This window comes from Salmo salar, chromosome ssa21 (assembly GCF_905237065.1).
Source record: "Salmo salar chromosome ssa21, Ssal_v3.1, whole genome shotgun sequence".
Lineage (NCBI taxonomy): Eukaryota > Metazoa > Chordata > Actinopteri > Salmoniformes > Salmonidae > Salmo > Salmo salar.
The window spans coordinates 51,084,507-51,099,117 of NC_059462.1; positions in this window are offsets into that span (position 1 = coordinate 51,084,507).

Below are 14,611 nucleotides of genomic sequence, written 5' to 3' on the forward strand. Positions count from 1 at the left end.
CGGTGGAGACAAGCACAAAGACAGGTGAAACAGATCAGGGTGGGACAGTTTAGCTAACCAAACCATCAGTCCTAACTTGCTATTTTGAATATCAAATTCAATTTTCAATTCGACTTTTGCTTTCAAAAGCAGCTCAAACTAAACATGTAAAAATAAACTATAGCCATTGAATTCTACCATGCAGAAATATGCTCTAGGATGCCCAATCAAGCCAATCAGAAAGGAGTATTCGACAATGTCATGTTATATTTAAGCAATAAAGCCAGAGGAGGTGTAGTATATGGCCAATATACCACGGCTAAGGGCTGTGGTACATTGGCCATATACCACATGTCATGACATGGCCCTTTCTGGGTGTAGATTGTGGCTTCCCCTCTGTCCTAAACCCAGGTTTTGTTATCTCAGTTCATAAATTCCTGGCAGAGACTCTCTCCCCGTGGTCATGCAGAAAGAGAGGGAGAGAGCACAGAGAGAGAACAAAGGACTTCACTTGGCCAAACTCCTATATCCCCAAAATGGGAGAATTAAACAATTTCTACTTTTGAGAATGTGGGAATGGTTCATGGACACTTAAGGGACAGTTATGATGACTGTGTTTCATTTGGTGATCTCATGAAGTACAGGAAACACACATAACGGTATCTCTTAAAGTGTACATTTCCCAGCTGTCAGGTCCACATCTAAATATTGTGAAAAGTATGTGATTAAACATGAAACTATTTGTGAAAAGATGTGATGTGATATTAACCTTCAAAATGAGAGCATGTATTTTCATATGAAGCTTAACTAGTCAGTGGCCACACCCCCGTGAGCCCAGACATCACATTAGGCGTCATGGACCACCCCTTTTTTACTGAAACGTATAAAACCCACTCCTGATGAAATTCACACCAGATCACGCAAACCCCTGTGTAAGCTAAGGTTGCAAATGGTTGAATTTCTAAGACCAAAACATGCCGGATGATGCTGGTGTGTGAAGTGGTTTAAGCTGCAAGTCTACCAAAGGACAAGACTTTTCCATGTGGAGCATTGGCTACTGTATATGGCTGGAAATGGTTCAACTCTGAGACTATCGATCCCTACAGAATAAGCGCAAATCTTAGATACGAATTACTAGTCTGCAGCTAGAAATTACGTAAACCGAGGATGAGAATACAGACAACGTCGAAACATATATTTTATGAGAACATTTCTGAATGGTACTCTGAATTATCCATTCTAACCACGAAAGACTTTGTGACTTCAATGAGAGACTCTGATGAACTCTCCAGCAGACGGACCGGAATTCAACAAAGAAGACAACAACGACATCCGGACGTAAATATTTATTGCAATTTCTTTTCGAATGAGTGGCTGTTCATGGGCAAAGGATTAGCATTTCAATTAATATAATTATAGACCGTGTGTAATGAATCCATTTGTCTTTCCCGCTCCTTCTCAGTCCATATCCCCTTTCCTTTGTCTACCAAGCCGTCATATCGGCTTAGCCCAATAGGGACTATTTCCTATCATTGTTAGTAGCCAATATCTACTATTTGTTTGTTATGTATTTCTGTGATTATTTAGTTAGTTACTAAATAAATAATTTGGCCAATTTGTGTATGGATGATTCATAAATAAAGGCTGGGTTCGTGCAGATAGCCAAGAATTTGAAGACGTTTGGAATGAGAAGTGATGAGGTAATAATTCATTAATAGAAGACTAATTGATCAGATATTAAAATATCTTAAGAGTTATATTTGGAAAATTCTAACTTTGTAATCTGAACATTTTCCATGGTGCCCCGAATTCCTATTTAATTAATTGTACATGATTAGTTTTTAATCACATAATAATAATTACAGAGAACTGATTTGATAAAATAACAGTCTTCACATTTAATGACAAGCCAGAGACACGACAGGACCATGATAGTTTGTTGGTGATGTGGACACCAAGGAACTTGAAACTCTCGACCCACTCCACTACAGCCCCATTGATGTGAATGGGGGCCTTTTCCTGTAGACCACGATCAGCTCCTTTGTCTTGCTCACATTGAGGGAGAGGTTGTTATCCTGGCACCACACTGCCAGGTCTCTGACCTCCTCCCTATAGGCTGTCTCATTGTTGTCAGTGATCAGGCCTATCGCTGTTGTGTCGTCAGCAAACTTAATGATGGCGTTGGAGTTGTGCTTGGCCATGCAGTGGTGGGTGAACAGGAAGTACAGGAGGGGACTGAGCTGTAGTTAATTAACAGCATTCTCACATAGGTGTTCCTTTTGTCCAGGTAGGAAATGGCAGTGTGGAGTGCGATTGAGATTGCGGCATCTGTGGATCTGTTGGAGCGGTATGTGAATTGGAGTGGGTCTAGGGTTTCCGGGATGATGGTGTTGATGTGAGCCATAACCTTTCAAAGCACCCGTAGCACTCATGGCTACCGACGTGAGCGCTACAGGGTGGTAGTCATTTAGGCAGGTTACCTTTGCTTTCTTGGGCACAGGGACTATGGTGGTCTGCTTGAAACATGTAGGTATTACAGACTCGGTCAGGGAGAGGTTGAAAATGTCAGTGAAGACACCTGCTAGTTGGTCCTCGCATGCTCTGAGTACACGTCCTGGTAATCCGTCTGGCCCCGCGGCCTTGTGAATGTTGACCTGTTTAAAGGTCTTGCTCACGTCAGCTACGGAGAGCGTGAGCACACAGTCATCCGGAACAGCTGGTGCTCTCATGCATGCTTCGGTGTTGCCTCGAAGCAAGCATAAAATGCATTTAGCTCGTCTGGTAGGCTTGCGTCTCTGGGCAGCTCGTGGCTGGGTTTCCCTTTGTAGTCCATAATATTTTGCAAGCCCTGCCACATCTGACGAGTGTCAGAGCCGGTGTACTGTAGTAGGATTCAGTCTTAGTGTCACGTCCTGACCATAGTAAGATGTTATTTTTTTGGTAGAGTAGGTCAGAGCGTGGCAGGGGGTGTTTTTCTATGTTTTGTATTTCTATGTTTATGTTCTAGTTTTGTATTTCTATGTTGGTTTTGTTTGAGATGATCTCCAATTAGAGCCAGCTGGTCATCGTTGTCTCTAATTGGAGGTCATATTTAAGTTGGTGTTTGTCCCACCTGGGTTTGTGGGAGATTATTTTTGAGTTGTGTATGTTTCACCTCTGGGTCACTGTTTGTTGTTTTTGTCATTCAGTTTATTTATGTATTGCGTAGTTTCACAGTATAAATAAAATGTGGAACGACACACACGCTGCACTTTGGTCCGCTCCTCTTTACGACAGCCGTGACAGAATCTCCCACCACCAAAGGACCAAGCAGTGTGATAAGCAGGACAAATGGACTTGGGATGAGATATTGGACGGGAAAGGACCCTGGAGGCAGGCTGGGGAGTATCGCCGTCCTCAGAAGGAAATCAAGGCAGCAAGAACGGAGCGACGATACTACGAGGCACTATACCGACCACGATGCAAGTGCAAGAGGCAGCCCCAAAAAATGTTTTTTTGGGGGGGCACACGGGGAGATTGGCAGAGTCAGGTTGGAGACCTGAGCCAACTCCCCGTGCTTACCGTGGGGAGCGAGTGACGAGGCAAGCACCGGGTTATGCGGTGACACAGTGCGCATTCACAGGCCGGTGCGATCTGTGCCCACGCCCCGCATTTGTCGAGCTAGGTTGAGCATCCAGCCAGAACGGGTTGTGCCAGCTCTACGCTCGAGATCTCCAGTGCGCCTCCATAGCCCAGTATGTCCTGTGCCTGCCCCATGTAACCGGCCTCCAGTGAGTCTATCCAGCCTGGTACGCCCTGTGCCTGCTCCTTCACTTGTCCTGAGGTGCGTGTTACCAGTCTGGCGCCTCCTGTGCCAACCCCACGCATCAGGCCTCCAGTGCGCCTGCCCAGCCCGGGGTGTCCTGTTCCTGCTCCCCGCACACGCCCTGAGGTGCGTGTTACTAGTCTGGCGTCACCTGTGCCAGCCCCACGCATCAGACCTCCAGTGCGCATTCCCAGTCCAGAACCTCTAGTGGCGGCCTGCAGCCCAGAACCTACAGCAGCGGCCTGCAGCCCAGAACCTCCGGCCATGATCCACGGTCTGGTCGCACAGAAGCAGAGGGATCAGCGGGCGGCATGGGGGTTACGTCCCGAACCAGAGCTGCCTCCTCTGTTGGAGGATCCGCGGGAGAAGGTTATGTGTACTGCACCAGAGCCGCCATAGACATTAGTTACACACCCTACCCTCCCTTTTGTTGTTGTTTTGGGGGGGGGGTTGGTTTTATTTATTTTTTTTTCTTTTTTTTTTAGGTGTGGTCGGAGTCCGCACCTTTTGGGGGGGTACTGTCACGTCCTGACCATAGTAAGATGTTATTTTTATGGTAGAGTAGGTCAGGGCGTGACAGGGGGTGTTTTTCTATGTTTGAGATGATCTCCAATTAGAGCCAGCTGGTCATCGTTGTCTCTAATTGGAGGTCATATTTAAGTTGGTGTTTTTCCCACCTGGGTTTGTGGAAGATTATTTTTGAGTTGTGTATGTTTCACCTCTGCATCACGGTTTGTTGTTTTTGTCTTTCAGTTTATTTATGTATTGCATAGTTTCACAGTATAAATAAAATGTGGAACGACACACACGCTGCACTTTGGTCCGCTCCTCTTTACGACAGCCGTGATACTTAGTCCTGTATTGACGCTTTGCTTGTTTGATGGTTCGTCTGAGGGCATAGCGGGATTTCTTATAAGTGCCTGGATTAGTGTCCCGCTCCTTGAAAGCAGCAGCTCTAGCCTTTAGCTCGGTGTGGATGTTGCCTGTAATCCATGGCTTCTGGTTGGGATATGTATGTACGGTCACTCTGGGGAAGATGTTGTCGATGCAGTTATTGATGAATTATCTTTTCTTATTTGTGCAAATCTTTACAAAACAGAAAATGGACACAATTCAATGGATATCCATCAACAAAGAGGTAAGAATATGTATACTATAAGAATTATGTTGAAGGCTAGCTGTATTGGGTTCAGATGACTGAACTGCTCACTTTTGTGTCTGTGTCTGCAGGTATACAGATGAGGCATACAAAGTTATGTAAATTGGTATGTTATGCAGATCGCATGTACCATCCTCCTCCCTTACCTCTTCAATGAATATCCCATAGGCCTCTACATTATGGACAAGGTATGTGTATGAAAACCATTATCACGGGGCCAGCCTGTCTTTTTACTGTTATTTTATTTCTTTACTTACCTATTGTTCACCTAACACCTTTTTTTGCACTGTTGGTTAGAGCCTGTAAGTAAGCATTTCACTGTAAGGTCTACACCTGTTGTGTTCGGCACACGTGACAAATAAACTTTGATTTGATTTTAATTCCCATTTACCACAAAACCTTTTGTTGGCAGTGACTTATCTACAGGGATGTTGTTCTGCCATTGAATCACAATCTCCATTAATAGTATTATTATATTCATTGTTATTTCAGACCACATTGTATGGCCACAAAATATGCCACAGAACCTGAACATTTATATTAAAGACCAGTAAACTGAGGAACAGCCTCTCTCCCATGGTACCCGAGCACAATCTCCATATCTTTGCCTGCTCACACCAGAGGTTCTCAACCTCTTCACAAACGATCACAATATGGGAATGATTCAAGGCTGCAAGTTCATTTGCAGTATGATCAATAGTAAAATCCTATCAGATTTTGGAACCAGTCCTATTGGACTCTTATGTAATTCTATACTCTAGGCTTGAATCTCGTAGGATCCTATAGGATTCGAATGCTAAAATCCAATAGAAAACTCCTTTCAGATTTTGGAACCAGTCCTACTGGAGTCCTATAGTTCTATGACAAACGCACATTGATTTACATCGAATAAATACAACTTTGTATTAATCACAGAGGGACAAACTTTATATTAGAATTAGATGAAAGCTGAGATCGTGACAAATCGGTAGTAATCAACTCTGTGATACGTTCACTGGAGGATAGAGACAGCCATGAATGAGAGCAGAGCACCAGGAAATGAGTCGGATTTTCCCTGAACACTCATATAAAAATTATTACAGAATTAAGGCAGCTGAAGAACAGCCTTTTTACGCGCTTTCAGCGCTCGGCGGTTCTGTTCTGTGAACTCATTTGACCTACCACTTCATGGCTGAGCCGTGTTTCTCCTAGACTTTTCCACCTCACAATAACAGCACTTACAGTTGACAGGGGCATCTCTAGCAGGGAAGACATTTTACGAAATTGACTTATTGGAAAGGCGGTATCCTATGACAGTGCCACATTGAAAGTCACTGAGCTCTTCAGTAAGCCCACTCTACTGCCAATGTTTGTCTATGGAGATTACATGGCTGTGTGTTCGATCTTATACACCTGTCAGTAGCCACGTTTTGCCATGATGACAGCTTTGTACAGTCTTGGCATTCTCTCAACCAGCCACACCTGGAGTGTTTTTCAACAGTCTTGAAGGAGTTCCCACATGAGCACTTGTTGGCAACCTTTCCTTCACTCTGCGGTCCAACTCATTCCAAACCATCTCAATTGGTTTGAGGTTGGTTGATTGTGGAGGCCAGGTCACCTGATGCAGCAATCCATCACTCTCCTTCTTGGTCAAATAACCCTTACACAGCCTGGAGGTGTGTTTTTGGGTCATTGTCATGTTGAAAAACAAATGGTAGTCCCACTAACCGCAAACCAGATGGGATGACGTATCGCTACAGAATGCTGGTTAAGTGTGCCTTGAATTTGAAATAAATCACTGACAGTGTCACCAGAAAGCACCATCACACCTCCTTCGTGCTTCACGGTGGTGGGAACCACACATGTGGAGATCATCCGTTCACCTATAATGCGTCTCACAAGACCAACAATCAAAAATTTGGACTCATCAGACAAAATGATAGATTTCCACCGGTCTAATGTCCATTGCTCGTGTTTCTTGGCCCAAGCAAGTCTCTTCTTATGATTGGTGTTCTTTAGCAGTGGTTTCTTTGCAGCAATTCGACCATGAAGGTCTGATTCACGCAGTCTCCTCTGAACAGTTGATGTTGAGATGTCTGTCACTTGAACTCTGTGAAGCATTTATTTGGGCTGCAATTTCTGAGGCTGGTAACTCTAATGAAATTATCAAATCAAATTTATTAGTCACATGCGCCGAGTACAACAGGTGTAGACCTTACATTGAAATGCTTACTTACGAGCCCTTAACTGACAGTGCAGTTTCAGAAAATACGGATAAGAATAAGAGATTAAAGTATCAAGTAACCTCTGCAGCAGATGAGAACCTGATGAGAGCCAGTTTCATCATAGCACTTGATGGTTTTTGTGACTCTACTTGAGGAAACATTCAAAGTTTTTGTAATTTTCCATGTTGACTGACCTTCATGTCTTAAAGTAATGATGGCCTGTCATTTCTCTTTGCTTATTTGAGCTGTTATTGCATAATATGGACTTGGTATTTAAAAAAGAGGGATATATTCTGTATACCACTCCTACCTGGTCACAACACAACTGATTGTCTCAAATGCATAAAGAAGAAAATAAATTCCACAAATGTACTTTTAACAAGGCACACCTGTTAATTGAAATGCATTCCAGGTGACTACCTCATGAAGCTGGTTGAGAGAATGCCAAGAGTGTGCAAAGCTGTCATCAAGGCAAAGGGTGGCTACTTTTAAGAATCTCAAATATAAAATAGATTTTGATTTGTTTGACACTTTTTTTGGTTACTATATGATTCCATATGTGTTATTTCAAAGTGTCGATGTATTCACTATTATACAATGTAGAAAATAGTAAAAATAAAGAAAAACCCTTGAATGAGTAGGTGTGTCCAAACTTTTGACTGGTACTGTATATATATATATATATATATATATATATATATATATATATATATATAATTTTTTTTATGTAGAAATCTTGCTGCAGGTGATGTCCTTGTCACGCCCTGACCTGAGAGAGACGTTTTATTTCTCTTTTTGGTTAGGTCAGGGTGTGATGTGGGGTGGGCATTCTATGTTATCTATTTCTTTGTTTTGGCCGAGTGTGGTTCCCAATCAGTGGCAGCTGTCTATCGTTGTCTCTGATTGGGAATCATACTTAGGCAGCCTTTTCCCACCTGTGTTTGTGGGTAGTTGTTTTCTGTTTAGTATTCTGTTACCTGACAGAACTGTTGGCTTTTCGTTTTGTTATTTTTGTTTCAGTGTTTCATTTTTAAATAAAATCATGAGCACTTACCACGCTGTGCTTTGGTCCCCTTCTCATTCCGACGAATGCCGTTACAGTCCTGACCTGTCATAATATAATAGAGACAGTAGATCTATCTGACCTGTCATAATATAATAGTGACAGTAGATCTAGCTGGTCTGTCATAATAGAGACAGTAGATCTAGCTGGTCTGTCATAATATAATAGAGACAGTAGACCTAGCTGGTCTTTCGTAATATAATAGAGACAGTAGAACTAGCTGGTCTGTCGTAATATAATAGAGACAGTTGATCTAGCTGGTCTGTCATAATATAGTAGAGACAGTGCATCTAGCTGGTCTGTCAGAATAATTGAGACAATAGCTCCTGCCATGTCATTCACATGAGCCCTTGTAGATTTAATTTCTCATTTGCTGCTGTTTGTTTTCTTTTTTTGTGTTTCATTGATTTTGTTGATATACACTGAGTGTACAAATATTAACAACGACTTGTAATATTGATTTGCCCTCAGAACAGCCTCAATTCGCCGGGTCATGGATTCTACAAGGTGTCGAAAGCGTTCCACGGGGATGCTGACCCATGATAAATCCAATGCTTTCCACAGTTGTGTCAAGTTGGCTGGATGTCCTTTGGGTGGCGGACCATTTTTGATACACACGGGAAACTATTGAGTGTTCAAAACCCAGCAGCGTTGCTTTTCTTGAGACACTCAAACTGGTGCGCCTGGCACCTACTACCATACCCTGTTCAAAGGCACTTAAATATTTTGTCTTGTCTATTCACCCTCTGAATGGCACACATACACAATCCACGTCTCAATTGTCTCAAGGCTTAAAAATCCTTCTTTAACCTTTCTCCTCCCCTTCATCGACACTGATTGAAGTGGATTTAACAGGTGATATCAAAAAGGGATCTATCATGCAAAATATTTTGGGACTGTATCAACAGTGGATTATTAAAAAAAACTAAAGATAGTTTTTGAGTGAAATGTCCATTTAAGTGCATAATTGCTAACCTCTAGCCCACTCCACACTATTAGCCACAACCCTGGGTCAGTGATGCAGAGCCACACAGCCAACCCGGGCTCTAATCAATTTGACACATTACTGCAAAACTCACGTACATGCTCTAAAGAACACAGCCATCAGCAACGCAGCCAAGGAGTACAGCCTGCAGGTATATGGTACGTAAACAACAACCTCAGAATAGTACAAAATGTAGGTGTACTGTGTGTGTGTGTGTGTGTGTGTGTGTGTGTGTGTGTGTGTGTGTGTGTGTGTGTGTGTGTGTGTGTGTGTGTGTGTGTGTGTGTGTGTGTGTGTGTGTGTGTGTGTGTGTGTGTGTGTGTGTTAGTATACAGTATGTGTGTTTTGTTCCTCCAGTCTCCCCCATTATCTGTGGTCAGAACCAGGTCCAGTGTCACGCCCTGACCTTAGAGATCCTTAGTATTCTCTATGTTTGGTTAGGTCAGGGTGTGACTCGGGTGGGAAAGTCTATGTTTCCTATTTCTTTGGTCTTGGACTATTGGTTAAGATGTTGGTTTTCACTCAGGAAACCACGGTTCAGATCCCACCTGTGACAGAGTCATGATTCAGAGGTGGGATTCTTGACCTGTGCAGGGAAGACTAGTTTAGGGGTGAGGGTTGTGCTGAGGCCTAGTGGAAGTTGTACTCACACAAATTACAATAGAGTTGTACTCAGGTTCACTTTGAATGTTTATGCTGTATTAGGGCCTTATTAGGTCCCTGGAGTAAATCATTTGTGTGTCTCCAACACCTTTAATTGGTAGAATTCCTTAGAGTTTTGGACCTCCTTGTTCCAGAGCCTTGCATACAGGTGATAACAGGACCCTCTGGTGTCAGAAACTTAAAAATGGCGAACTAACATCATTAAAGAGTTACACAGTAGAGACGATATAGTCCCAGTGACATCAGTCACAGAGCACAGGTTGCCTTTTGCTGATGTAATATGCTCTCTAAGAATCATTCAGAGGTGAAATACATATTGTTTTGTCTGTCATTTAGCAGACACTCTTATCCAGAGCGACTTACAAGAACAATTAGGGTTAAGTGCCTTGCTCAAGGGCACATTCACAGATCTTTCACCTAGTCAGCTCCAGGATTTGAACCAGTGACCTATCTCTTACTGGCCCAACATTTAAACAGCTAGGCTACCTGGCACCAGATTTTGAGAGTTAGTTTTGATTAATCTTGTATTTATATTATGTTCACGTTCACAAGGCTTCCTTGCAAATAAGACACTGTTCTCTATGGTGACCCACACTGTGAATAAATAAAACAATAAAAAAATACAAATCACAATGTATTAGATGTGTTTGTGTTTGACACCTTTAATTTGTAGAGTGATATAAGTGTCATTATGACAGAGCCCTGCATGTTTTGAATAATATGTGAATATGTAAATGAGTGATTTGTGTACTAACATTACAGTTTTCTGTACGGTATGTAATATATTATGTTGTGTTGTGTATTTGTATGCTGATGTCTCCAAATGAATTTCCATGTAAATGGACAATACAGTATATGGTTTTGTAGAGCTAACAGAACCCTCTGGAATCTGACAGAACAACAACAAACTAGATTAAAAAAAAAAACATTTGAATCAAAGTTTATTGGTCACGTACACAGATCTGCAGGTGTTATGGCAGGTGCAGCAAAATGCTTGTGTTACTAGATCCAACAGTGCAGTAGAATGTCTCTACACAAATAATCAAAACAAGTAATCAATAAAAATATATTGTATGTACATAAATATGTACAGTAGTAGATACAGTGGGGTCTGAAGTGATTGACATCATTGATAAAGACTGTATAAAATATATATATTTTTAATTATATTATTTATACAAATGCAATTGCTCAGAGAAATATTTAGTTTGACAAGTAATATTTTTTTCTCCTGAAAAGGTAAGGGTAAAAATTGACACCTTTTAAAGATTCTTACAAATCAAGTAGTCAAAAGGTTATTATTTAGTCCCATATTCCTAGCACGCAATGACCACATCAAGCGTGTGACTGTACAAACTTGTTGGACGCATTTGCATTTTGTTTTGGTGGAGTTTCAGATTATTTTGTGCCCAATAGAAATGAATGGTAAATAATGTATTGTTACCCACCTCAGCTCACACCGCCACAAGAAGCCATCATGCACCTGAGGAAGATGAGTTGCCTACACACCTCTCTCATCTAAGAGACCACCAGCCCTGCTCCAGGCCTCCTCAGTGGTCAGGGAGTGACCACACCCTCACCAGTTGGGAGCTGATGAGGGAATACGAGAACCTACATCACGAGCAGCAAGAGATCCGGAGGGCGTACTCTAGGCCCTCCCAACCTGAGTCGCCACCGCTGGAGCACCGGTACCGCTGCAACTCTCCTGACCACCTCCAGGCCTCCCCGGCTAGAGCAATCATCACCACCACGAGACCGCCATCACTGCCGGTCCTCCCCGAGTCGGCCAGGCTACTCCCCTGAGAGACACTACTCCAGGACCTCCCGGCCTGAGTGTTCACCACCTCCACGGGACCACTGTGACCCACAATATTTAACAGATCTTCATCGCTCCAGACCCCCCCCCGGCTGGAGTCTACGTTGTGTCTGCCATAACGTTGGGAGTGCCACCTCCCCCCGAGGTGATCCAGCCGCTCTCCCGACCGACGTCCCTCCAGGCCCCCCTGGCCACAGGCACGGGAGCGTCGGGTGCACTTCTGCTCCCCAGAGCATCCTAGCTCCCAAGTATATGAAATCCAGAGAGCACATTCTACAACACCAAGGTCTGCACCCTCCTCAGCCAGCTCCTCGACTAGCCAGAGTTAAGGAGACTACTGCTCCAGATTAGAGTTACAGTTTGGGCCTTCCTGGCAGGTGTAAAGTGACCAAGCATTGAGTGTCCTGCCTCTCAAGTAGGTCCAGTGTATCCTATCTCCATGGTAAGTTTAGAGTTCCCTTCCTTACTTGTAGGGTGAGAGTTCCCCTCCTTCCCATTTCGTTTCCTTCCCAGTACGGTCAGGTTTAGAGTACCCTCCTTTCCCAGTAGACCAAGTATGTCCCAAGCACTAGGTCATTGTTCTCCAGCTGCACCAGGTCATTGGTCTCCAATTGCACTAGGTCATTGGTATCCAGCTGCACTAGGCCACTGGTCTCCAACTGCACTAAGTCACTGGTCTCCAGCTGCACTAGGCCACTGGTCTCCAACTGCACTAGGTCACTGGTCTCCAGCTGCACTAGGTCATTGGTCTCCAGCTGCACTACGTCATTGGTCTCTAGCTGCACGGGGTCATTGGGTCTCTGGCTGCACTAAGTCATTGGTCTCCAGCTGCACTAGGTCACTGGACTCCAGCTGCACAAGGTCATTGGTCTCCGGCTGCACAGGGTCATTGTCTCCTGCTACACTAGGTCATTGGTCTCCAGCTGCACTAGGTCACTGGACTCCAGCTGCACTAGGTCATTGGTCTCCGGCTGCACAGGGTCATTGTCTCCTGCTACACTAGGTCATTGGTCTTAAGCTGCACTAGGTCATTGGTCTCCCGCATTAGTCCATCAGTCCATATCCCAGCTGGGTCATCAGCCTCTTGCCCAACTAGGCTCAAAGGTGCCAGTTTCTCTAGTAGGTCCAGAGCTCTACTATTCTCCATGTCCAGCGTCAGTTCCCTGGCAGGTCCAGAGTCATTCTCCCTGTCAATTTCAGAGTTGTTCTCCCTGTCAGGGTCTGAATCGTTCTCCCTGTCAGGTTCAGAGTTGTTTTCCCTGTCAGGGTCTGAATAGTTCTCCCTGTCAGGTTCAGAGTTGTTTTCCCTGTCAGGGTCTGAATAGTTCTCCCTGTCAGGTTCAGAGTTGTGCTCCCTGTCAGGTCCGGAGTCATTCTCTCTGTCAGGTTCAGAGTTGTTCTCCATGTCAGTTTCAGATTCGTTCTCCCTGTTAGGTTCAGGGTCATTTTCCTTCTAAGGTCTAGAGTCTGATTCCCTGCCAGGTCCAGAGTCAGTTTCACTGTCATGTCAATAATCGGTTTCCCTGTCAGGTCCGGAGATGTTCTCACTGTCAAGCCTAAAGTTATCAGCACTAGGCTCACAGCCTTCAGCCGTTCTAGTTTCATTGTCTCCAGCTCTAGTCGGCTATCAGTCCACTCCTCAAACAGGCTATAGGTTCTCTGCCCCACTAGGTTTGCAGCATCTGCCCTCAGTTGGTCGGCAGCTCCCAGCCTCAGTCAGCAAGCAGTCAGCTCCCTCAGTGTTACATGCCAAACCACCTGCCCTAGTTCTTGGCCCTGGGTCTCCCGTCCTGCTAGACCCGGAGTTATCTGCTCCTCTAGGTGTGCAGTTAGACAGTTCACAGCCCTCAGCCTGCAACCAGTCACCTATACTCACGCTAGACTATACTTTCCCTGCTTGGGTTGGTTTGCAGCCTCCCACCATTTATTTATTTTTATTTTATTTCACCTTTATTTAACCAGGTAGGCAAGTTGAGAACAAGTTCTCATTTACAATTGCGACCTGGCCAAGATAAAGCAAAGCAGTTCGACAACATACAAAAACACAGAGTTACACATGGAGTAAAACAACATACAATCAATGATACAGTAGAAAAAATAAGACTATATACAATGTGAGCAAATGATGTGAGATAAGGGAGGTAAAGGCAAAAAAGGCCATGGTGGCAGAGTAAATAAAGTATAGCAAGTAAAACACTGGAATGGTAGATTTGTTATATGAAGAAAGTTCAAAGTTAAAATATAAATAATATGGTGCAAAGGAGCAAAATAAATAAAATAAATAAAGTAGGGGAAGAGGTAGTAGTTTGGGCTAAATTATAGATGGGCTATGTCCAGGTGCAGTGATCTGGGAGCTGCTCTGATAGCTTGTGCTTACAGCTAGCGCGGGAGATAAGTGTTTCCAGTTTCAGAGATTTTGTAGTTCGTTCCAGTCATTGGCAGCAGAGAACTGGAAGGAGTGACGACCAAAGGAGGAGTTGGCTTTAGGAGTGACCAGAGAGATATACCTGCTGGAGCGCGTGCTACAGGTGGGTGCTGCTATGGTGACCAGTGAGCGGAGATAAGGTGAGACTTTACCTAGCAGGGTCTTGTAGATGACCTGGAGCCAATGTGTTTGGCGACGATTATGAAGCGAAGGCCAGCCAACGAGAGCGTACAGGTCGCAGTGGTGGGTAGTATATGGGGCTTTGGTGACAAAACGGATGGCACTGTGATAGACTGCATCCAGCTTGTTGAGTAGGGTATTGGAGGCTATTTTGTAAATGACATCGCCGAAGTCGAGGATTGGTACCATGCCATTGGTACCATACCATGCTAGCAGTCCTCAGATTTAGTAGTGGGTTCCAAGTTCCCTGCCCTGTTAGGCCCTCAGCTCCCTGATCTGGGGAAACCACCGTTCCCTGATCCGTGGAGCCTGTTGTCTCTAGTTCTGGGACT